Here is a 26,963-nt window from a genome sequence, read left to right as displayed (position 1 = left end):
GATTTCTCTACCTGTGGCACAACAATGGTGTATGCTTGACCATTTGAACATTCACACAGTTTTTGCATACTTCTCTCGATTGGTTGTTCCTGTGACTAGTAGGAAACGCTCTCACTATCTCAACGCCTTTTATTTATACCTCTTTGCGAGGTACTTCTTGGTGCATGAAACATATCAAGTAGACCCAAGGATGTGCTTAGTGGTCAACAATCTGGACAAAGGAAATCCTGTAGGTATGATCTTGGCTGAAACTCTCAATAGCTTGTATGCTGTTCATAGGGAGGAAGTGACCTTCTTTGTAGGGAGTCCTCTCCTCCTTTACATAAAATCCCTCATTTTGGCCTAGGTTTTCAACCTATCGAGATCCCTCTAATTTTTGCATGGATTGCCTTTTGGTTTTTAACCCATCGAGGCTCCTTATATCGTCTTTGTCATCTTTTCTTTTTTATCTCTTCTTTTCCGACTCATGCTTTCTTTTTCTATTCTTTTTCTCCTCCCTTTTCTTTTTTTAGATATGGCTATATGAGAGGCTTCGATTTCTCCATTCCCCTACTGTTTCCCCTAGTCAATATCACCCTAAGCACTATCATGATTGTAGACCTAAGTGTGCTAAGATGAGTTTTGATGAGTTCACTAAATTCATAAAGTGCATTGATGTCACAGATATTCAATAGGTAGTGGAATGGTGGCATATTTTAGGCATGGTCAACCACATCATCAAAAACAACAGTGTTCCTTTGGTTGGGCTTCACCATTGCTCCTATTATTCCCCGGACCGTATTGCAAGGCAATTTGGAGATCGCCAAGGGATTCCTAGTGATGATGGTGTCTTTCACATCTTTGTCTTCACTGAGAGAGTCTTAGGTAGGATCCGTGAGACTTGGTTGAAGAGGATGGTGGCTAAAGACATTCGTTTCCCTCGATTTCTTCATCCTACTTCAGGCTACAAAGCTTGGCTAGAGGCTGACATGAAGTGGGTTAATCTGGATGAAAAGGCTTACAAGAAGTCCAACAAAAGAAAGGGGACTAACTAACTACCTTGATATGCCTCATGTCTTTTCTTTTGAATTTAATAAAGGATTAGAATGTTCCAAATCCCCTATGGAAAAAATTCATTATCTTTTAATTTAAGCAATAAGAGAATCATCTATTTATTATCTTTGTTTATTTTCATTATTATTTTCTTCTTCTTTTTTTCTTTTTCTTTTCTTTTTTCCGTGCCATGTAATTTTTTCCCATGACGTCCTTATAGGAATTTTCACCATGCCCATGGTCTTTCCCCCTATCTTTTGCCTAGACCACCCCTTCAGGTTTCCAATCTAGTGTGGTTTTTTTGCCTTAATTTTTGCCTAGGCCGCCCTTTTAGGTTTTCAAGCTAGCAGACTTTTTTCTTCTTAAATGTTATATCTTCGGAGCCTATCCATGTTGATTGGGCGAAGCATCTCTTCCCCATCCAAATCTATAATTCTTGTAGCACCTATTAACATGATTTTCTTGATGATAAAAGGCTCAGACCATCTTGGCTTCATTTTCCCCTTGGATTAAAAGTTTCATCTCTAGGTACTTTCAAGACCAAGTCCCCTTTCTTAAGGTTTCTAGGTTTCACTTTTTTGTTGAATGCTCTAGCAATCCTCTTTTGGTACCCTTGTGCATGGTATTGTGTCCTAGCTATTTTCTTATTTATCAAAGCCAACTGTTCATATCTCCCTTTCATCCAATCTTCTTCTAGGACTTTGGTTTCCACTAGCACCCTCAAAGATTGTATCTCTACCTCAATGGGAAGGACTGCCTGGCTTCCATAAACCAAAGAGCAAGGGGTTGCCCTTGTTGATGCACAAATATAAGTTTTGTAAAGCAAATGGAAGTTTTTCAGCCCAATCCTTGTATGTGACCACCATCTTGGCTAGGATGTTCTTGATATTCTTATTGGCTGCTTCTACTGCTCCATTAGTTTGTGGTTAGTATGGTGAAGACTTGTGATGCTCAATTTTGTACAACTCCATGATCCGTTGAACCTCTCCCTCAAAGTGGGAGCCATTATCTGAGATGATCTCTTGTTGTACCTCATACCGGTAAATGATGTTATTCTCTATGAACCGAGGCACATGCTTGGCTTTCAATATGGAGTAGGAGGCCGTTTCCACCCACTTGGTGAAGTAATCAATTGCCACTAATACGTACTCATGCCCATTTGAAGCCTTTGGGGCTGTCTTTCCCATCACATCTATGCCCGAGACCAAGAAAAACCAAGGAGAGGTCATGCTGTATAGTTTTCTAGGTGGCACGTGGTTCAAGTTTGCATGTGTTTGTCAATCATGGCAACTCTTCACAAAGTCTACACAATCAGTTTCCATTTTATTCCTATAGTAACCCATCCTTAGGATCTTTTTGGCTAACATTCTTCCATTCATGTGAGGACCATTTAGTCGGTGTTGATTCGTAGGGGTGGTTGTAGGTGTGTTTGTGGTGGTGGTTGGAATTGGGTTGCTTGGATGATTTTTTTTTTTGTGCTGCTGTGGTGGTGGTGGTTGTGCGGGTAGATCAATTTGCTTGGTTGATTTTTTTTTCTTTCTGCTGTGGGCTATGGTTGCCATAATGGTGGTGGTGGTGGTTGTGTGGGTAGATTAGGTGGTTTTTTTTTTTTTTTTTGGTGGGTTGTAGTTGCCACAGTGGTGGTGGTGGTGGTGGTGGTGGTAGTGGTGGTGGTTTGTGGGTGTGGTTGTGGCTAGTGGTGGAGGTGGTTGTGGCTAGTGGTGGAGGTGGTTGTGGTTGGTTCATGAAGTTTGTGGTAAATGTTTTTATTATTATTCTAATGAGTACTTTGTATTATTTTAATCAAATAGCTAAAAATATAGATTCTTTAAAGTTGGGTGTATTGTAAATTGAAGAGATAAAATAGAAAAAGTGACTTTTGTAGATGCAAAATAGCCAAATTTTTGCCTCCACCAATGTGGATGCTTTTAGATGACAAAAAACGCCCCAAAAACTATCGAAGTGGCCAAAATACCTCCCTAAACCTTTAAATGACCAAAATTACCTCTAAGCTTTTGCTTATTTAAGAGGTTTTAGATATATTTGGCCCGTTTAAAAGTTTGGGATGTTTTGGTCATTCTAATGGTTTTTGGGTATTTTTGGTAATCTCAGAGGTTTTAGAGGTATTTTTGTCATTTTACCGACTACAAGGTATTTTGGTTAGTTTATAGGTTTTAGAGTGTTTTTCTCATTCTTGAGGATTTAAGGTTATTTTTGTCATTTTAGCTATTTCGGGGGTATTTTAATCATTTTAGAGGTTTTTGGGTATTTTGGTAAGTTTAGCTGTTTTGTGGTATTTTTGCTCATTTTAGCGATTTAGGGGTATTTCAGTCATTTTAGAAGTTTTGGAAGTATCTTGGTCATTATACAAGTTAAAGGGTGTTGGTCATTTTCGATATTTCGAGATAATTTGGTCATTTTAGAGGTTTTGAGCGTATTTTGGTCATTTTAGAGGTTTTGGGGTATTTCTTTGTAATTTTAGAGGTTTTAGGGTATTTTTCATCATTTTAGAGATTTTAGGGGTATTATAGTAATTTTAGAAGTTTTGAGGTTATTTTTGTAATTATTTAGATTTAGGGGTATTTTGGTTGTTTTGGAGGTTTTTGGGTAGTTTAGGTCATTTTAGAGGTTTTGGACGTATTTTATTTTATTTTTTTATTATTTTTTTATAGAGATTTTTGTTTTTTGGTTTTTTGTTTGTTTGTTTGTCATTTTAGAGGTTTTTTTTTTGGGGGGGGGGGGGGGGTTAATGGTCTCATTTTGGAAAATTTAGGGGCATTTTGGTCATTTTTTTAGTTTTTAAAGGTTTTTTGGACATTTTGAGTTTATTTTAATCATGATTCCAAAGATGTTTTGGTTTTTTTTTTTAGAGCTTTTGGGCTATTTAACAGTTTCTTGGTATTTTATTCATTCTCATGAGTAAAAGAAAATTATTAGTATAAGCAATTTTGTCAGTTGTATAAATTATTATATCCTCCACCAATAAGTAATGTAAAATTCCTCCATTTAATAAGGTAATAAGAATAGGGTGATGTGATATATTTTGTAATCTTAAATTACGGCAATTTTAGAAAAAATCAAATGAACCAAGCACATTAATGTCACGTTACGGTATTGTGTATCACATTAAGGTTACATCATGGCAAGCCAAACACACCCCTAGCTGCATGTGATCACTTGTTATGTTTGGTGCATCCTTCGTTAGCTGATGGACCACATCATACATAATTGAATTAGGACCCTAGAATTGCTGGATTTGTGTGTGTGTGTGAGATAGTTACAGCATGTTACTAACTCTGCAACTTGAACATTTACCCCCTAAGCTTTCAAACACTTTATGTATAGGGAGGTGCCAATTGTTGGAATTATTGAATATGTCTATTGTTGTGTCCAGGTTTGTATGTGCATGAATTAGGACTAGATGGTGTCACCGAACTAGACTCTTTTTAAGTGACTACATTGCAAGATTTTTGTTCACCGAACTAGAATGTCCTCGTTGCCGAAAGGACATGATAGCCTCACAAAGAGAATAATAATAATAATCATTAATTATGAAGTATTTGTCTTTGTGAAAATCCATTTGAGAACATAAATAAATAAATTTCTTTATTTACGATAAATTTTTGTTTTATTTGAAGGGAAATGAACAGCGCTAGGGATGGTAATTCATGATCATGTATGAAGTTTAGGCTCTTTAGAGCTTTATATAATCGATTAACAATTCATTATTCAAGATCATGTATGAAGTTTAGGCTCTTTAGAGCTTCATATATTCGATTGACAATGCAATTTACATTTTAAAGACGATGGTTTAAAGCTTTATACAGTCTTATAGATAACTTGATGGGTGTATACTTGAGCTGACTTAGAGCCGTAATGCCGTAGTATTAAGTTTCAAATAGAGACGTTCCAAGTCAAATACTAAAATTTACGGAACCTTAAATTTTTAGAGTCTATGCCATTGGGTGTAAGAGGGCAACATTTTGTTTGGGAAAAAATTTCATAGCCTTCTTCATTGTTTGGAAAGTGGATCAAGAATAACTCCTACATGTATCTACAAAATAAAAAATAATAAAAAATTAATTTATTAGAAAACAAAACCTTTTGTTCTTCTTGTTGTTTTTTAATTATTCCCCCCCATTTCTGTGGGTTCCTGTTAGCTCAACTGGTAAAATCTCTAATGGTTGTGTAAGAGATCTAAGATTCAATCCCCACCTTCACAAAAAACTGATTGGTGTCTTAGTCTGATGATAAAGAACTATCATTAAGAGCGGATGCCATAAATTGAAAATCTCTATTAAAAAAAAAGGTATTTCCCCCCCTTTCTAGGGTGTTCAGAAAGCAGACCTAAATATTCCGTTAAGAATATTTGTCATGTCAAAAAGGTTAAGGGAGTTTGAAACCCTAGATTGAATAGGACAAGTATACATAAAATTATGTACATGTAACAATTAAAAATTCAATTTGACCTAAGTTAAAAAAAAAAAAAAAAAAAAAAAAGAGCACTATTGATCCCTGAAATTTAAAAAAAAATTGAAGACTATCACTACAAAAAATGCCACTATAGGCAGCATTTTTTTGTAGTGGTGTTCATAAAAAAAACCAATATAGGTTTTCTATAGCCGCGTTTTGAAGGGTCTATTGTAACATTTTAAAACATTGGGTCTATAGCAGCGTTTGAAAGGAACTCTAGCAGTGTTTCAGAAACACCACTATAGCCCAACCCCCAAATTTTTTTTTTTTTTGAGGGACCAATAGCAGCGTTTGGAAACGCCACTTTAGGTCTAGCACAATTTTTTTTTTTTTTTTTTTAAATAAGGGACTTATATTGGTGTTTCCAAATGCCACTATAGGTCCAGTAGAAAAAATAAAATAAAATAAGGGACCTATAATAGCATTTGCAAATGCCATTATACGTCCAGTACAAAAGAGAAAAAAAGAGAGCAATATCATCTAGCACAAAAAATAAAAATACAAAATAAAAGGAACCTATAGCGGTATTTACAAATGCCACTATTGGCCCTAGGCCAATAGTGACATTTGCAAATGCCATTATAGGTCCATCACCAAAAAAAAAAAAAAAAAAAAAAAAAAAAAATGAAGAGAAGAGACACAAGACAAAGAAAAGATGAAGCTATTTTGAAAATGCGTGGGTAATAAAAATATCTCTAACTCTCTCATCTCTCACTCTCATCTCATACTCTCCACACCGATCCCGTTGCCGTCGATCTACTGTGAAGCCCACCACACCTCTCATCTCTCTCACTCTACGCAGATCTCGCCACCAACCAAAATGCCACCGATCCATGCCTCTCTGCCCATGCCACTGCTAACCCAGCCCTCCATGCCCATGCCTCTCTTTACTTTTTTGTGTTCTTCTTGTCAGTAGATCTAACTTTGTTTTTGTTAGCTTTTTTTTTGGGTAGTAAGAAAATGGAGGAAATGATGAACATTTTGAATGAAGTGGATATTCTAGCAATTTTTGTGTCTATGTTTTGATTTTGAATTTTTTGGATCTATGCTCATGTTTCTGATCTTGTGCTTATGTTGAAATTTGGGTATGTGCTCTTGGATTTGTGCTATTGTGTTTCTGATATTGTGCTTATGTTTAAATTTGGGTTTGTGTTCTTGAGCTTGTGCTTTTATGTTCCTTGAATGGATTTAGTGTTGGATTTGGGTTGGTTTCGATGAAGGAGATGAGATATATGAGTTTGTGTTCTTATATTTTGGAGCATGTTGTATTTGTATTGAGAACATGTTGTGTTTGATTTTGAATTTTCTAGGTTTGTGTTTGATTTCGAATTTGCTAAGCTTGTGTTTATATTTTGTTTTATTTTTGTTTTCTGTTTGGAATTTCTTAATTTAATTTTTAAAATTTGAAAGCATTAATTTTCTTAATTTGAATTTAATTTTTAAATTTACAAATTAAGAAAAAAATTGATTATCAAAAAAATTTTTGGTAATCAATTTTATTTTATTATTACTTTTTTGTTGTTGGTGGTTTTTGGCTATAGTGGTGTTTTAAAATGCTAATATAGCCTTTTTTTTTAACAAAATATAAGGGTCTATATTAGCGTTTTAAAAATGCCACTATAGGGTATGGACTTATAGTGGCATTTTAAAATGCTACTATAGCTTCCTTTTTTTTTTTTTTTTAACAAAAAATTTGGGCATATAGCAGCATTTATGAACGCCACTATAGGTCTATAGTTATGGTACAATAGTGGCGTTAATAAGTGGCATTTTTAGGTTCTAGTGGCGTTTGACAAACACCACTGTAGACTCAGTTTTTTTTTTTTTTTTTTTTTTTGGTAGTGTATTAGTTTATTTGTCAACTTTTATTAGTTTTCTAACTTATGTGTGTAACAAACTAAGAAAAAGCACTAACCACATGCTATATCCCAAAAAGACTGTTCTAATCACAATTGGGGCTTATTTTAGTTGTTAATACAACTTAGATCAACCTAGTATATGCTTCGTATGGGTCTCAAAAGACATGCACACAATACACACTCAATCAGTATCCAATCATATCTGGGGTGTTGCAATCTTCCCCACTTAAATTATTGACATTTTTATCAGGGCCTACTTTGCATGGTTGTGTCTTCGAACCCACATAGGATTACTGGGTTGGCTCTAATACCATTTGTAATAACCCAAGAAAAAAATGCTAGCCACATTTGTACCATGTCCTTATAGAACTAGTCTAGTCAATTTGCTATATAATCCTAGTACATATATGCGAGGTGAGACTTAGAGTACCTACAAAAGACGCACTTAATCAATATCCAATAAAATCTAGGACATCACAATGTATCTAATAGAACAATAATACTTATTTTAAAAAATTTAGGGATCAATAGATCTCATTTTTTAAACTTTTGGGGCCAATAACGCTTACTCAAAACTTTAGAGACCATCACAAGACTCTCTTTTTAATTCGATAATTAGGGGCGGTGACACGTTAAGGCCAAGGTGGTCACAGGACCACCTTGATCTGAAAAAAAAATTATATATAATAATTTAAAATTTCATATTTTTCTACCCTTAAAAAAAATTTGTGACCACTCTAAGTCTTTTTTATGCCAATAAACTTAAACTTTGGTCCATAATTTGTTCTACTTAACAATATATTGGGGCCTTTCAAGCAAAAAGAAAAAGCTCAAACAAAATTTTGAACTAAAATTTGAAATATGTATATAATATAGCAAGTCTAAATGCCCAATAAAGACCTCAGGAAAAAAAGCCCAAGATCAATCCTCACTTACTACTCAGACAGATTTTTAAATCAACAAAAATAATAATAATTAAATTTTTGTAAACTAAATACCCAATCCACCGATTGATCAAATTTTAAACCAAAATTGAGATCCTAACCTAAAGGGAAATAAGAACCTCAGCAGTCAGCAAGTAGTGCCTCCGCCTCAGGCTCAGCAATAGCAACTCAGCAAGACCTTGCCCCTGGTCCCAGAGCACATTGGCGATGGCGAGATTAGAGATTGCCTTGGCCTCGACGTACTGCCACAGTGCTACCCCTCAAGGTATTTCAGTTCTCTCTCTTTTCTCTATCTCATCTCTGCTGTGCTCTGAGAGTGAGAGCAAGGCTCTCTCTGTTTCTCTTTGGAATTGAAAAATGAGATTCTCTTTGTCTTTGGAATTGAATAGCTTTGCCTAATGCCTAATTGCCTTTATTTGACTTTATCGATTTGTGAGTTTGTCGTTTTGTGTATTGTGAATGTTTTATATTTCTTTAATGTTTTGTGCAACTATGTAAGAGTATGTAATATTGTTGATTGGCTCTTGTCTCTTGACTAAGAGTATATAATATTGTTGAATGGCTCTTGTCTCTTGAGTGGGGGGTGGATGGGGCTGTGGCTTTGGATATTTGGATTGGGGAAGTGGATAGGCAGTGAAGGCATTAAAAGTAACTGAATAAGACATTATAAAAGATAAACAAATTAAATTATGTTAGGTAGTGGGTTGAGCCAGGTGGATGATGCATAGTAGGGTGTGTGTTAGACTACTAGTGGTTAGTAAAGAAAAATAATGAAATAACTAAACAACAATAATCAATAATCTTATTAATATTTCAAATGAATTTATAGTTTTTTGTTTATTCTTTTGCTAGAATTATAGACAAATATTTGATAAGAAAACCACGTACTCAAGATTCATCTCTTGTGCAAGATTCATTTCCTATGCAAAATTCATCTTCATCTTCTAAGTGAATTAGTGTTAACTTTAACTTAGAAAATCTTCATTTAGATCCTGGGCTATGAGAAAAGATATATATTATCATCCTAATAATCATGATGAAAAAAGAAAATTTTATTTACAAAAAGGCCCTTGTCAACCTATTCTCCATAAATACCCTCCAACAGATTTTTCTGGAAAGACTCGTCAATTTAGTTTTGATTGGTATGTAAATAAAAAATGGTTGGAATATAGTATAGACAAGGATATAGTATTTTGTTTATATTGCTACCTGTTTAGGCAAGATGTTGGTAAGAAAGGAGGAGGAGAGACTTTTGTAACGAAGTGATTCAAACTTTGGAATCAAAAAGAGAAGTTATCATCTCATGTTGGAGGAGTTAATAGTGCTCATAACCAAGATGTTAAGAAAAGTGAAGTTCTAATGAAGGAAAATTAACACATTCAAAGTGTTGGTTAAGCAATCAAATCAAGATAAAATTAAATATTGAGTTCAATTAAATGCAATAGTTGATTGCAAAAGATTCCTTTTATGTTGGGGGTTAGCTTTTCGTGGTCACGATGAATCTCAAAATTCAAGTGATAAAGGAAATATCCTTGAGCTTTTACAATTTTTGGCTGATCACAATGAATCTATCAATGAAGTGTTGTAAAACGCTCCGAAAAATTGCAAGCTTACCCACCATGAAATTCAAAAAGACATTGTGAATGCAATTGCACTTGAGACATCCAAAACCATCATCAAGGATCTTAACAATGAGTTCTTTTCAATATTAGTTGATGAGTCGCATGATATCTCAGTGAAAGAGCAAATGGTCCTCGTTCTTCGCTGTGTGAATAAGCAAAAAATTATTATAGAGCGGTTCCTTGGTACTTGTAGCAAGTATGACCGTTTTGTCACTCAAATATGTTGTTGAATCTTTACTTTGTGAACATAATTTGAGTCTATCAAGACTACGTGGGTAAGGTTGTGACAGAGCTAGTAATATGCAAGGTGATATCAATGGTCTCAAAACTTTAATTTTGAAAGATAACAAGTTAGCATTTTATGTCCATTGTTTTTTTCATCAACTTCAATTGACTATTATAGCCGTTGCTAAAAATCATATTAACATTGCTTAATTTTTTTATGTGATTAGTAATTTAGTAACTGTTGTTGGAGGTTCTTGTAAGAGACAAGATGTTTTTCGAGATGCACAATTTACCAAAATTAAAGATGAATTAGAGAAGGGTGTACGTAGAAGTAGGCAAGGTTTGAATCAAGAGACAAATCTTAAACGTCCTGGTGATACACGTTGGGAATCATATTATGGGACTATTCTTAATTTGATTTTGATGTTCTCTGTTGTTGTTTATGTACTTGAGATGATTGAAGAAGATGGCCTCTACGACCAAAAAGTTGAAGTTAGATCTATTATGAGGTAAATTCTATATTTTGAATTTGTCTTTGCTCTACACTTGATGAAAAACATTTTAGAGATTACAAATGAGTTGTCAATAGTATTGCAAAAAAAATAAAATAAAAAATAAAAAATTCAAGATATAGTAAATGTTATGAATCTTGTTAAAATATCTAAGCAACGATTACAAGTGATGAGAGATGATGAATGGAAATATATATTGACTGAAGTGTCTTCATTTTGTACAACTCATGATATTCCTATCTTGAACATGAATGAAATATTTGTAGTTAGTGAGAGGCTGTGACACAACACCCAACAAAATACAAGTTTACATCATTATCGTGTTGAGTTATTCTACATAGTCATAAATTTTCAACTTCAAGAGCTTAACAACCATTTTTCAGATGTGAATACTGAGTTGCTACTTTGTATGGCTTGCTTGAATCCAAGTAATTCATTTGTGGCTTTTGATAAGGAAAAGTTTATACATTTAGCAAAGTTCTATCTATCTGATTTTTCTAGGAAAGATATCTTGGCACTTAACCCTCAACTTTAGAATTACATTTTTGATATGCGCAACAATGACTTGTTTTTAGAGCTTCAAGGAGTTGGTGAACTTACTGAAAATTTAGTAAAGATAGAGAAGCACGACACTTATCGTCTATTTGCTTGGGAAGTTAGTTTTGACCCTTCCTATTGCTACTGCAATAGTAGAAAGAAGTTTTTCAGTGATGAAATATATAAAAAATGAATTGCGCAATCGAATGGGAGATCAGTGGATGAATGATTACTTGATTGTGTACATTGAAAAAGATGTAGGTTGTGGTATTGATAGTGAGGCTGTCATGCAATGATTTCAAAATATGAAAAATCGTAGAAGAAAATTGTAAACTTTATATATTTGCAATTTTGCATGTTTTTTAATTGTTGTTGTTGTCAATATATGAATTTCTCTTTTTAATAGATTGTGTAATTCATGCTTCTTAAGGAACATCCTAAGAAAAATTCCTAGAGTCGTCACTGTTGATAATTACAATGAGAAATGAGAGATTTGAACTTTGGATATCATAGAGCAGAAGGTACCAACCAATTAAATTATAAGACTTTTGGCACCTTCCCATTATTCTCACTCTTGCTAAAATTGGCGATGAGGCCTATTTTAGTACACATTATGAGACCCATGAATTATTTTTCCCTTTTTTTTCTTCATTTTTTGTTTATATATATATATATTTAATGTTTTATTTATTTATTACTCTTCTCTCTTCCACCTATGACATGTGCAATCATAAATTTTGGCCACCATGTTGGAAAAATAGACCGAAATAAGGATGTCAATTTGGATTAGCATGTCGTGTTTGTGTCCTATTGGTGTAGAGGTATTCAACTAATAGTTCAATCCAAACCTGACACATTTAATAATCATGTCATGATCCTTTAACCCTAACACGACTTTCTGATAAAGTGGGTTGACATGACATGACCCATTTCATTCCGCTTTTAGGCACACACACCACTTTTACTTAAAAGTAATCAACCTACATCTCGTATGTCTCTTCTCACACAAGTTTCCAAATGATGCTTTAAATTTCCATTTCCATACTTGGAACTAAGTAGGCAAGTCCACATTTCTTACATTTGCATCTTGGCTTCTTGTTTGGTCCTAAAGAAAACATTTTAGAATACACCTTTTTCTTTTTTTGACCTTTCATTTGATCTTTATCATCTTCCAGGTCATCATCTTCTTCCTCAATTGTAATCTTCATGTTATTGGTGTCATTGGTTTCCTCCTCCATCTTTACCTACATAGTTCACAAAATGCAAATAAATGACACATTAAAACACAAATATGAGAAATCACTAAACACATAGCAGAGATACTTATGAGAGAGAGAGAGAGAGAGAGAGAGAGAGAGAGAGAGAGCAAGTTTAGGCTTTGAGAGTGAGAGGGAGTGAGGACGTGCTGAATTTAAAAAATGAAATTAAATATTTATATGAAGGTTTAGAGATTTAGAGTTTGTAAAGTTGCAACTTATAATTAGATCAACTATATCACTTTTCTTCTTCAACTTGGATATATATAATAATTTTTTTCTAGGGTAAGGTGGTCCTGGCTTCAATCTGGAGCCGGGCTCTCTCAAATAAAAATTGATTTAATGTAAAAATAAAAAATAAAAAATAAATGCATTCTTCACTTCTTCAAGCTAAACATAATTTCGTTATGTTTCAATATAATATTTAAGAGAATATTGTAAAAAATACACCCTATAACAAAAAATGGCATTCTGCTGTATTCTTTAGTTAACATCAATGGCATCGCGCAAAGATCTGCACATGAACAAATTTACACTGGAAAAGGCCTTACTAATTAATTAATATATCTTCCACTCTCGTAGAAATTACCAAAACTCTAGCACCAAGCCAAGGAAGGATGCTAACATAGAGATGCTGTGAGAGGAACCTCCATGGTTGGCCAAGAAATGGACAACGATGATAATAACATTATCTGCACTACCTCTTCAATATACATGCATGCATTAGTTGCTTTGCAGCTTGTTCCAGTTCCGTACCTTTTGGTCACGTCCCGTCCACTGCATGTGCATGGTGGAGTAGAAGCTTTGCCCACGTTAGTAATATCTGAGTTGACATGTAAAAAACAACAATGACATTTCCCATAAAATATTGTTAAAAAAACTCAAAAAATATTGTTTAAACACCAGATTATGTATTTCTACACCCTTGTTTTATTAATACATATTTCTTTAAAATATAAATAATATTACTAGAAATCTTTTACCAAATGAACTCTAATACATACTAAAAAGTAAAAACACTCATATTTATATTTTAAATTTCAAATACTATGTATTTTAATGTATGTTGAATTGAGGTGCGTGATCTAACTCCATTAAACCTCTCTCTATATACATATGTGTGTATGTGTATGCGTATGTTTGGGTAGGACTCGAGATTTCCACCTTATATCATTCCCAACCATTGCATCCATTATGCAATGATTCCAATGAATGAAGAGAATTAAGGAAGATGGGGCTAGAAACCACCCTATATATATGAAGACCAACCACACTGGTATCGTCCGATTAAATGGTCTTCTGTTGCAAGTCTTCCAAAACCTTTTATTTTATTTTAATATTTTTAACAAGTGACTCGCTGAGATTATTTGCATATTATACCATATCAATTTTAAATAAATAATAAACATTCAAAACATAATCATTTCATGATTTTAGAATTGAGAAGCAATTCTCCTTATACTTTATGAATAATACTGTACACATGGAGGTCCATATAAAGAGATGTCAGAGACACACAGAGGTCTTCGACCCCCTTCCCTCCCAAACAACTACCTTAGGAAAAGATGCTCTAGAGTATGATGTTGAGGGGCTGTTTGGTATTAGTGTTTAAACATAAATAACACTGTTAACATATATTTCTATAACGCTCAAACATATATTTTCATAACACTGAAAATTGAACAACCATACTAAAAATCTCCAACTAAACAGACTCTAAGTGTATATGGAGAGAAGAAATGCCTGCCTTTTTTCAGGTTGTAGTTGATATAGAGAGTCAGAGACATAGTTTAGTACATAGCAATAAAACTATCTACTATTTAACATCTTTTTTTTTTTTTTCGCCCTCCTCCCCCCTCTCATCTACCTATATTAAAATTTGAATTTTTTTTCTTTTCAGTATACTTTATTTACATATTATATATATTTCCTTCTTAAAAAAATATTTACATTTACATTTTTATTTTTTATTTATATTATGATCAATAGATTATTATTTCTTTTTATATATCAAACATTGAAAAGGTATATGAAATATTTTTCTTTATTATTTATCCATGTCTTTTGATTTAATTTTATATACCTTTCAAAAGTGTTAAAATTTTGATAAAAGAAGCGTATATTCTTAGTGTAATAATTTATATTTTCATAAAACACCATGCATAAGTAATAAAATATAATAATGACTACACAATGAAGAAAATGTATATGAGTTTCAATTAACTCAACTGGTAAAATCTCTGATAGGTGAATAAGAAATATGAGGTTCAATTCCCGCTTATATAGAAAACTGATTGGTATCTTGGTTTGATGATAAAGAGCTATTATCGAAAGCAGATACCAAAAATTGAAACTCTCTAAAAAAAATGAAGAAAATGTATAATATTTTTTTGAAATTAACCAAGAAGATTCAGGTAGATATATGTTTACAATATAGTTTTTAAAGTTACAATTTAAGCATTTTATAAATTTATATTAACCAAAATAGAATAATTCTCAAATGTTGTGCTTAAAGTTTGTCTAACTATTGTAAAACCATTCATGTAAATCATAAGTTGAATTTCGACTATAAAAAAAAAATCACCTAATGAGTTATATATATATATATATATATATTTTTTTTTTTTGGTGGAGTTTCTTACATTAACATATCACTCTTTATTCACATGAATTATTATTTTTATTTAGATTTTTTTTTTGATGAACCAGAAATTTTATTAAGAGAGAAAACAAACTGCACAGACAAACAATCCTCACCCTGAATAACAAAAACAAAAGAAAGGAGGCTGTTACCAAAATCAAAAGAACCAAAAAAATTACAAACTAAAGACCACTTTGCTAGAGAATGAGGAGCCATATTGCACAACCTAGGCACGCAACAAATAGAAACCTAAGGAGAAGATGTCAAGAGAATTTGAAATTAAGCACAAACAGACTTGTTTCTCCAAAGAGAGGCAGCTTCTAAATCAAAAAGAAAATTGGAATAAACTTGAGAGTCTGATTCTATGATAATCGCTTGAAACTCCAAGTACTCATACGCATCTGTACATGTCGTTTGGGAACTTTTTCCCTTTAAAAAGTACTTGCTTTGCCACAGCACATAAGAGCACCCACAGCAGGTGTGGTAAATGTGCCAAATGCCAAATATTTGGCACATTTACCACACCAAACACAAAAATGATGCTTTATGAGATGTGCTAAATCTCAAAAATTATACCACATAGCTACAGTACCGTTGCAAATTTGCAACGGTACGGACTAATGTGGTAAAATTTTTTATTGTTTTATATCCGTTTTCTCTCTCCTCTCCCTTCATTTTTTTCTTTTCTCTTCTCTCTCACTCTCCGGTTCCCTCTCTTCTCCCTCAAACCCCCAATCCTCTCCTCTCAAACCTCACTCTGTCTCTCTGTCGAACTCCCTGTTTCTCTCGGCGCTGTCACCCTGCTCGACCTCGGTGCCTTCATGCTCACCAAGACGCTGACTTTCACTGCCGCGTTCTCCGCCTTCAGAGATTTGATCCCATGGCTCATTGCTCTCGCTTTTTTCCGATCCCAGTTCATCGCGCTCGCTTTCAACACGATCGGGTGGACCGATAGGGCCAAGGCGGCGATCGTGCCTAGGTTGGTGTCGTTGATTGTTGGGGTGATTTGTAATGGGTCCGGTGTGGGGCCATGGTTGTTTGGGGTGATTTTGCAATGGGTTTGTGTCGTTGATTGTTGGGGTGATTTGTAATGGGTCCGGCGTGGGGCCGTGGTTGTTTGGGGTGATTTTGTAATGGGTTTGTGTCATTGATTGTTTGGGTCGTGGTGGTGCAGTGGCGGCGTGGGGCCGTGGTTGTGGCTGGGTGTTGATCAATCAAAGATCTCTCTTTGCCTCTAAACCAAAACAGAGCAAGAAAAACATCCAAAACCTTAAAATTTTTCAATAATGGCAGAGATTAACGGCTGTGGTGGGTTTGTTTTGAATTGTGTTTTGGGTTGTGGAGGAATAGGTGGCTGTGTAGTGGTGGCTATTGGTTGTTTGCAGTGGCTGTAGATTGTATTTAATGCGTAGGAAATATTATTTTATTATGTAAGAAATATTATTTTAATGTATAGGAAATATTATTTTAATGTATAGAATTGTATGATAAAACATCTGATAAATGGAATGTTGTAAAATGGTGTGGTAAAATAATAAAATAGGTCTTTGATGTTATAAAATAACATAATTTTTGCCACATCTGTTGTGGATTCTCTAATAGCACACAAATAAAACAATGGTAAAATAGTACAATCAAAAGGTAACAGAATACAGTATTATGGGTCAAAGTATGGGCCTGAGTCTAATGTATAGAAAGTTACTAACACGCTTCCCCCGAACTCAGGGCGGAGATCGAGTGAAATCAAACTCTCTTCTTTTTTTTTTTTTTTTTTTTTTTTTTTTTTGAGAAACGAGTGAAATCAAACTTGAGTTTGCAAAGTGATCATGGAAATGTCATGAAGACGTAACTTAGCATCAGTTTAAAAATAATTGATTTACTTTTTGTTAAAAATATACTAAAATATATTTATATCTAAAAAAATGTATAAATTAAAAAAAGTACATAAAAATTAAAAAGAACTCATAACATATTCCAATAAGCTTAAAAGTGGGGGTTTAATAAAGATGTCGGCAAGTTGATTTATAGGCAACAGAGTTCAACTAAAGGGGGGACACATAGCTCAATGTGATGATGCCAAGTGATGAAATTTGAGATCGTCACATTGCAGCATTGGGACTTTAGTAAATTGTGTGACTTTGCATTATAATTTAATCACGAAATTTAGCTAGCACTTTTCACAAAAATGGCACAAAGCTTAAAAATAAATATAGGACATGTTCCCCAAATTATTAAAAAATTAGGAGAAGTTTAAAGAGTTTTTAAAGAAGAACATGCATGCTCTACAGTAAAAATGGTGGAACCACTTTAACACACTGTTTGTTTACGGGGAGAGAACGAAAAAAAAGAAAATGTTTCCCTCACATATATTAGGAAAAGAAGAAAGGAGAAAACAAAACAGAAAAATATATTTATTTTTCCTTTGTTTGAATTGTAAATGGAAATAAAAATATATGTTTAAAAAAAAATAAAATTATGCCATGGTGAAGTGAAGAGGAATGAAAGTTTATAAGCAGTTTATAAAAAAAAAAGGATGAAAGTTTATAAGCAATAATTGAGTGGATTACAAAAGGTGGGCCTGGTGGAAATTCTTGTATTCACTTCTACACTCTTCCTCTTCTCTAGTAACCAAATTGTGAAATTACTTTCCCACCCAGTATTTTCTTCCCAACACTTTACCTACCCTTACTTTTCACTTGTTCCAAACACACTCTAAAAGAAAATCGGACCCAATAAAGAGATTGCGCATGTTCAAAACAATTCAAAGAATTCCTTATATCCAATTATCGTGTAACATGTCTCTAAGAAAATTAAAAAAAAAAAAAAAAAGGAAAATTTCTTTTTAGGACCTGCTTTTCAAAGAGAAATGTGGTACGGGTACATTCTTCATGAATTCCAAGCGAAATTGTCAAGATTTGATAAGTTCATCAACTTCATCAATTCACGCTATCATTTGTTGTAGATGAGACTGCAACCTTCAGCGGTTCAAATTTTAAATTAGAGTCAATTTTAAAATTTTCTCGAGTTAAAATAAAATATATTAAAATATGTTAATGGTGATCGATTGCACTTGTAAGTTTGATTCAATAAAATATATTGAAAAATATCTAAAACTAATAACTAAATACCATTTAATTGAATATTGTGTGACTCCTAAAAAAGAAAAACTCAATTTAGTATTGAATATATACATGTAAGAAAGTCAAACATTAAATAATAATGAGAAGAATGAGTAATTAATATAATATAGTTGAACACATACTCATTAAGGCTTAAGCCTTTTAAGTTAAAATGTGTCAATAAACTTTTCGAAGTGTTTATCTTCTTACAAGTGGTATCAGAGCTATGGGGCAAAGATGGTAATGTTATCGAGGTGTGTGTACTTAGAGCCATTTCACAAATGGAATAGAGATGGATAAAACCCATTAAATCTACACAAATGATCTTATAAAAATGTTAATTTAACATAATTAAGTACATATTTATTAGAGTTTATCTCCCAACACTTAGAAGAATGCACTTCAACCCTTGTTAAACAAACTCAAATAATTATTTTTTTAAATATATCAAATGAAAAACTTTTATACTGACAAGCTACCAATTTGTATATATATAAACAAATGCAACTTGAAATATGATTATTGGGACCCAAGAGTTCACATGCCCTCTCATTGTGCTGTCCCGTCCATTTATGATCTGTCCTACTTTGTGTTCTCATGGACGATACTTTTTTGTTTTTGTTGCTAAATTCTCATGGACGATACATCGTCAAAACTTAGAAGTGGCCTTAAATGAATTAAGATTCTCCAAAGCAGTAGTGTCAAATACAACGACAACAATAACAATAAGTCTATTTCCATCATTCCTAATGGGGCCCTGATGAATGATATTTACATGGGAAAGTAACCATAAATTCCCATAGTCTTCTACGGACTAGCCATCTCCCTTGTACCACTAGTTATGACACCAGCATAGCACTGAACCATAGCCTTCAAACACAGGGTGCCCCTTTTGAGAACTGGGATTCCAAAATTTTGACAATATTCCGAATAAAAAAAAATTTGTCTAGAAAAAGTAAATGGAATGATCACGATCTATTTTTGTGTCAATTTTTGTGTGCACAAATTCCAAAATAGTCTGTTTTTATTTTTGTTGGCTTTTCTTTTCAATGCCAGGAGGTGGGGCTTGTCCCTTTGACAAGGGTCACAAGACTGCTTGCGCTTTTCACTTTTTGCCCTTGGCCAGTGGACAAGAATTTAGCTTCAATTCTATCCAACTTGTTGAAAAATGCATGTTTTAAAAGATTAGAGTAGCTTGGTAAGAGATTAGTTAATAACGTTGTTTAAATGTTGTGAAAATATATACAAGTTAAAAAATATTATAAAAATATATATTGTATTATTTATAGCTTATTTCGTACGTGTATTTAAATAACAGTTTTCAGTTTTTTTAAAAATAAGTTTATATAAAAAATATATAAAAATACATATAATATTATTTAAAAATTAAAAATATATATTTAAATTGATGTCCTAAACAAACCCTTAAACACTAAAAGTTGTTATTTAAACAACAGTAACATAGACCGACACTCAATTTAAAAATTTCACTAACGATAGATGTTGTGGCCCAACTCTCGAAAACATGAATGTCCTGTAAATCCAATAATGTTGAAAGGTACATGGACATTTCACTGATATAGTGATACATGATATTGACTATGAATTAGGAAATAGATGATTTAGGTTTATTTAAGAAAGGTCGGGTATATATTATATATCTATTTTAATAAATATTTTTTTATAAATTAAAAAAATATCAAATTAATTAGTTGCATTTTTATTTTTTCATAATTTTTTTTTTAAAATAGTTTACTAACATATATCCATAGACATACGTTAATAAAACTCAATTAAGAATCAATAAGTCACTTTTCTTCAAGTAAAACTAATAAAGTTGTAATAGGATATTAGAATGTGCCAAGATCAATCAAATTCACTGCTCTCAGACCCCGCATAAAAAAGTAAAAATTTTGTGTATTATATATGGCTTTTTTTTTCTTTTTTCTTTTTTTAATAATTTTTGAAACTATTTGCATTGGCATAGCTTCAAGAAGGTAGATATAATTACTGCGTAGCTTCATCCATACATGGACAATCGAATCAAGGTTTTACCCAAAAAAATTGACTTGTCAAATAAATTCCCATAGTCTTCTACGGACTAGCCATCTCCCTTGTACCACAAGTTATGACACCAGCATAACACTGAACCACAGCCTTCAAACACAGGGTGCCCCTTTTGAGAACTGAGATTCCAAAATTTTGACAATATTCCGAATAAAAAAAAATTTGTCCAGAAAAAGTGAATGAAATGATCATGATCTATTTTTGTGTCAATTTTTGTGTGCACAAATTCCAAAATAGTCTGTTTTTATTTTTGTTGGCTTTTCTTTTCAATGCCAGGAGGTGTGGCTTGTCCCTTTGACAAGAGTCACAAGACTGCTTGCGCTTTTCACTTTTTGCCCTTGGCCAGTGGACAAGAATTTAGCTTCAATTCTATCCAACTCGTTGAAAAATGCATGTTTTAAAAGATTAGAGTAGCTTGGTAAGAGATTAGTTAGTAACGTTGTCTAAATGTTGTAGAAATATGTACAAGTTAAAAAGTGTTGTAAAAATATGTGTTGTATTATTTATAATTTATTTAGTACGTGTGTTTAAATAACAGTTTTCAATTTTTTTGAAAATAAGTTTAGATGAAAAAGTATATGAAAATACATATAATATTATTTAAAAACTAAAAATATATATTTAAATTGATATACCAAACAAACCCTTAAACACTAAAAATTGTTATTTAAACAACAATAACATAGACCGACACTCAATTTAAAAATTTCACTAACGATAGATGTTGTGGCCCAACTCTCGAAAACATGAATGTCCTGTAAATCCAATAAGTTGAAAGGTACCTGGACATTTCACTGATATAGTGATACATGATATTGACTATGAATTAGGAAATAGATGATTTAGGTTTATTTAAGAAAGGTCGGGTATATATTAAATATCTATTTTAATAAATATTTTTTGATAAATTAAAAAAATATCAAACTAATTAGTTGCATTTTTATTTTTTCATAAAAAAATTTTTAAAATAGTTTACTAACATATATCCATAGACATAAGTTAATAAAACCCAATTAAGAATCAATAAGTCACTTTTCTTCAAGTAAAACTAATAAAGTTGTAATAGGATATTAGAATGTGCCAAGATCAATCAAATTCACTGCTCTCAGACCCCGCATAAAAAAGTAAAAATTTTGTGTATTAGATATGGCTTTTTTTTTCTTTTTTTCTTTTTTTTTTTTTTTTTTTAATAATTTTTGAAACTATTTGCATTGGCATAGCTTCAAGAAGGTAGATATAATGACTGCGTAGCTTCATCCATATATGGACAATCGAATCAAGGTTTTACCCAAAAAAATAACAAAAGAGCAAAAGAGCAAACATCAATGTAATCAGCCTTCCAAGCAAAACACTACTAACATATTTTGAATGTGTCGATTATACATTGTAAAATTGGGAGCATTCTAAATGAAAGTTTAAACTTTATTGATGAATTAAGAAAATAGACAGCGTAATTAAGGGTCTGTTTAGTACGTATGTTTAAACAATAGTTTTTAGTTTTTTTAAAAATACGTGTAGATGAAAAAATGTGTAATATTATATAAAACTGAAAATGTGTGTTTAAACACATGTACCAAATGTGCCTTAAGTTTCACAAATGCTCAGGTATTTATACACTAATACAGAGAAAGAGAAGAGAAGGAATCCTAACTAACAAACAGAAAAGGAAAAGAAAAAATGTTAATCTCAAAAAGAAAAAACTAACAAACAGAAAAGAAAACTACCAATTAATGGATGACAGCTGTTAATCTCATCCGCTAACTATGTACAAACAAGAGCTAAACTAATAGTTTGTTACTAAAAGCTACGACGCCGTTTTTAACTTGCACTTCTTTCTTTTAACTGAAACGACATCGCATCTTGCATTCTTTGTATTCTCTTCACAAAATTGCACCGTGTCATCTTCTTCTTTGCCTTTAGCTTCAACACATATAAAGAAACACATATACATTAGACAACTTTTTATGAGCCTTGTTAGGGTCATATTTTCTATGTATTGGCATATTCTTTGACAAAATTCACTTTATTTGTGATTAGGTAGATCAAAATTGGGTTTAATGTATTAAGAAGTATGTGAAATTTACTTTACAAGTGGTATCATTAAAGTCTTGAAGATTGAACCAAGAAACAAGTGAAGAAAAGTTAATTTAGTGAAATTCGACACTAGCTCAACACTAGCATCTATCGAGACTTAGGGTGTGTTTGTTTTGGGTGAAAATCACTTCCGGAAATGCTTTTCCGGAAATGCAGGTGTTTGGTTGGTCCGAAAAATAGAATTTTCCGGAAATTGATTTCCGTTGACCGAAAAAAAAAAGCTTTGACTACGGAAATGAATTTCCGTTCCTATTTTCACTTCAAATGAATTCTGGAGAGAGAGAGAGAGAGAGAGAGAGAGAGAGAGAGAGAGAGAGAGCGAGTGCGCGAGAGGAAGGCGAGCTCCAATCCAGTCCGACGATTGTCGGCGAACCCCGAGCTCTAGTCCGTGTCGATTGCACGCACCAGTCGATCTCCGGTCCACGCCGTCGATCGCGATCTTGCGAAGCACCGCGCTGATCACGATCTTGCGAAGCGACGATCGGCGCGGAGCTTTGCGAGATCGCGATCGACGCTTAGCGAGATTGCGCTGTTGATCGCGATTGACGCTTCGCAAGATCACGATCAGCACGGTGCTTCACGAGATCAGCGTCGCTCGCGATCTCGCGAAGCACCGCGTCGTCGAACGTAGTCGAGCATCGATCATGATTTCGCCCCTCGTCGAACTAGCCAGTCGAGCGTCGATCGTTGATGATTTTTTTTCTAGGTTTTGTCCGTGTTTTTCTGGGTTTGTCTTTTCCTTCTTCTTTTCCAAACATCAGAAAATATTTTTCGGAAATTTTTTTGAAATGCAACCAAACACATGAAAACATTTCCTTTCCGGAAAATAGCATTTCCGGAAAATGGAATATTTTCCGGAAATGCTTTTACACAAACCAAACACAGCCTTAATGAAAAATTCTCGACATCTTCTTGACACTAGCTCAATATAAAATGCTTATTTTAAAGTCATCAAAGGTACAGAGACTCAATTAGAGAACTTATACACATTATGAGAAGCTACTGCGTTTGTGCACCTTAGGGGTTTTGTAATCAAGTGCTTCTAGATATTCAATGTACTTTGGAGTGAAGAACTTTGCAACCAACAACAATCATTCAGTTGTTGAGAGTTAGTCACGTATTGAGACCCGTGCATGCAAAAAAGTCTTCTACAAGATCAAGTCCAATAGGGGATTAGAGTAAAAGTTCAACTGTAGGTTGGTATTTTGAGATAGTCTTAGGTAGTGGTAAGATTCCTTATACTTGTAACCGTTTATTCTTGATTAGTGGATTCTTGGGAGTGGTGATCTGAAATTCACCCGGTGAGGTTTTTGCCTTACAGGAGGTTTTTTCCATTTGTTAACAAATCACTGTATCAATTTAATTTCACACTTAGTTGATTTGATGATTTGTTGGTGCCTCCACGATTTGCATATAATTTGACCTAATTAATCAATTTGGGTAATTGAAATTAGAGCAGAAATACTCAAATTAGGTTTTAACTTTTGTTGTATGATCCATTGACCCCTTCTGTTATGGATCGTGGACAATCATTGATCATTCCTCCTCTTTTTGATGGCACTAACTATGCATACTGGAAAGTAGGCCAAAATGGCTCATTAGCATTAATTTTTGAAATATTTAGCAACAGAGCACTGTTTCGGAAATAATTAGGGAAATACCACTTTTTCCGGTACTCGAGCATGGTGAGCTCGAGTACCATCTTTTCATTGGTCAAACATCTTCTCAAAAAAAAAAAAAAACGCCGCTATAGGGCCCGAAAACGTCACTATAGGGCTTAAAAAACGCCACTATAGGGCCCCTTGAACCTGTTATGGGACTTATAAAAAAATTTTGCAGGAAAACGCCGCTATAGGGCCCGAAAACGTCACTATAGGGCTTAAAAAACGCCACTATAGGGCCCCCTGAACTTGTTATGGGGACTTATAAAAATTTTTTGCAGGAAAACGCCGCTATAGGGCCCAAAAACGTCACTATAGGGCTTAAAAACGCTACTATAGGACCCCTTGAACCTGTTATGGGACTTATAAAAAAATTTTTGCAGGAAAACGCCGCTATAGGGCCCGAAAACGTCACTATAGGGCCCCTTAACCTGGTATGGGGGCTTAAAAACGCCGCTATAGGGCCCGAAAACGTCACTATAGGGCTTAAAAACGCCACTATAGGGCTCCTTGAATATGAGGTGATGGTGGATTAAAAAAACATGGTGCTCGAGCTCACCAAGCTCGAGTACCAGAAAAAGTGGTATTTCCCTAATTATTTCCAAAACAGTGCTCTGTTGCTAAATATTTCAAAAATTAATGCTAATGGGCCATTTTGGCCCTGGAAAGTACACATAAAAGTTTTTTTGCAATCCCTAGATGAAAAAAGTTTGGCAAGCTATCAAAGTTGGAGGGACTAAACCTACTGAGCTGCTTGCTTCATGGGATGACGACCAGATCAAAGCTGCCAATTTCAATAGTAGAACATTGAATGTCTTGTTTAGTGCTGTGACTAACGAGGAATTCAAGAAAATCTCATCCATTGAAAGTGCTAAGGAAGCTTGGACCATTCTTCAAAATACTTATTAAGGTACCAAAGCTATTAAAGATTCCAAGTTTCAAAGGCTCACTACTAGTTTTGAAAAGATCAAGATGGATGACGGTGAGACTTTTTGTAAGGTTGAATTTATTCAACCATCTTATTGGCTTTATTCCGTACCAAATTTGCTTGTAATTCAGCATTTAGTAACCCTGTATTTAGGTGGGTTTGATGTAAGGGTAGTGAGTGAGATAGAGTGAAGTTTGCTCAAGAGTGTGCAAGAAAACAGAGTGTCGCGGCTGGGACTCGCGGGTGACTCGCGGCTGCAAGCCGCCAGAAGCTGCACACGTGCCAAGCATGCTGGAAGATGAACAGTCATGCTAACTGGAGCACTACAGGACAAAACAGGACAACTGGCTATACGGTTATCTCGCGACTGGATCTCGCGACTTAGTCAAGCCGCGAGGTCAAGCCGCGAGCCACCCCTGTTTTGTAAAAACCTGACGTTTCACATTCCTCTCCACTCCAGTATAAATACCCCTATTACCCACGATTGAAAGAGAGCTTCCAGAGAGAATTTTGAGAGAGAAACCCTAAAGAAAAACCAGATTGTTTCACCCACAATCTCTACCTTAGAATCTCTTCAAATTCCTCAACTCTCTTCCTCTCCATTGTTAAATCCTTGAGAGGCTTTATACCAAACCAGGTTCTCACCATCATCATCATTGTGAGACTGCTGTTTGGATTTCTGGGAAGCAGTTAGGAAGGAACCAATCTTCATTGGTTGATGCTATGGTCTAGTAGCGGAATCCGGGAAGGTAGAAAAGAAAAAGGTTCGGCGCAACCTCGTTGGAACAAGAAGCTTGGAGGGCTTAGGTGCACTGGGTAGATTAGGCTTGGAGGGTCTATTACTGTCCTTGTATCCCAACTGAATTTTCTAGTGGATTGCTTACCGCTTGGAGGGCGGCGGAAAGGTTTTACGCCGAGGGCTTCGGTTTCCTCTTCGATAACACATCGCGTGTTGTCTTTGTGTTTGCATCTTCCTTCCTCTCTATCTTTGCCTTTTCATTTATCTGCTGTGGATATTAATCTGTTATGGCTTAGATAGTATTTAATCAATTTCGTATTATAGCATATGTTAAGTTTCCGCACACTAGTTGTTTGACATATTGCTTGAATTGATTAAGTTGTAATTTGGGGGTCTAAACGTTCAAAGGTGTTTTTACACGTTTTTGAACTTTTAATTGGTATCAGAGCGGGTACACTTGTTGTGGTTTAAATACCTAAGTGTGATCCTTGACCCCTTGTGCTTATTTGCCATGGATTGTGCTTTGTATGCCTCTTTGCATGATTTGGTTGGTGATGAATGTAACATGCCACATGTTTGTGAAAATGCCTCTATGAGTGTTAATTCTCATAAGTGTGATGACATGTTATTTGAATCCATGGGTGGTGTTGACAAACTCTTGAAGAAAAATGCTAAGAAGTTTCAAAAGAATCTGAGCAAGTTATTTTGTGAAAAGGATGATTTGATTGCTAAGCTCAATGAATCCAACAAATTGGTTGAGAAATATAAAAAACTTGCTGAAATTTCTCTTGAAAAGCTGAAAGAGTTTGAATGTTTGAATATGGACTTGGATGCTAAACTTGTTTTGTCTAACAAACTTGTTGATGATCTTAAATGTGAAAATGAATCTCTTAAGATGCATGCCAAGTGTTTGATTGCTGAACCCATTGATAAAATGGATGATAATATGTGTTGCAATCATGTTGTGGTACCCGATCTTGTGCCTAATGTGTATTTTACCTCTAAGGACAAATCGGTGTACGTTCCTCCACACAAAAGAAATCGAAATGTGGAGAGAAAAACTGTTAAGTCACAGTCTCTATTTAGGTCTCAACCTAAGGCTTTGGATGGATCTAAGTTTGTTCCAACTTGCCACCATTGTGGTGTGATTGGTCATATAAGACCTCAATGTCATAAGTTGAAGAGGGAACAAAACCATGTTGCTAGATCCTTTCCCAAAAAGCCTAGTAGACCTAAACACATTGTGTGTCACCA

This window comes from Quercus lobata, chromosome 3, assembly GCF_001633185.2.
Source record: "Quercus lobata isolate SW786 chromosome 3, ValleyOak3.0 Primary Assembly, whole genome shotgun sequence".
In the NCBI taxonomy this organism is placed as follows: domain Eukaryota; kingdom Viridiplantae; phylum Streptophyta; class Magnoliopsida; order Fagales; family Fagaceae; genus Quercus; species Quercus lobata.
The sequence above is the reverse complement of the archived record's forward strand: the minus strand, read 5'-3'. Positions refer to the sequence as shown.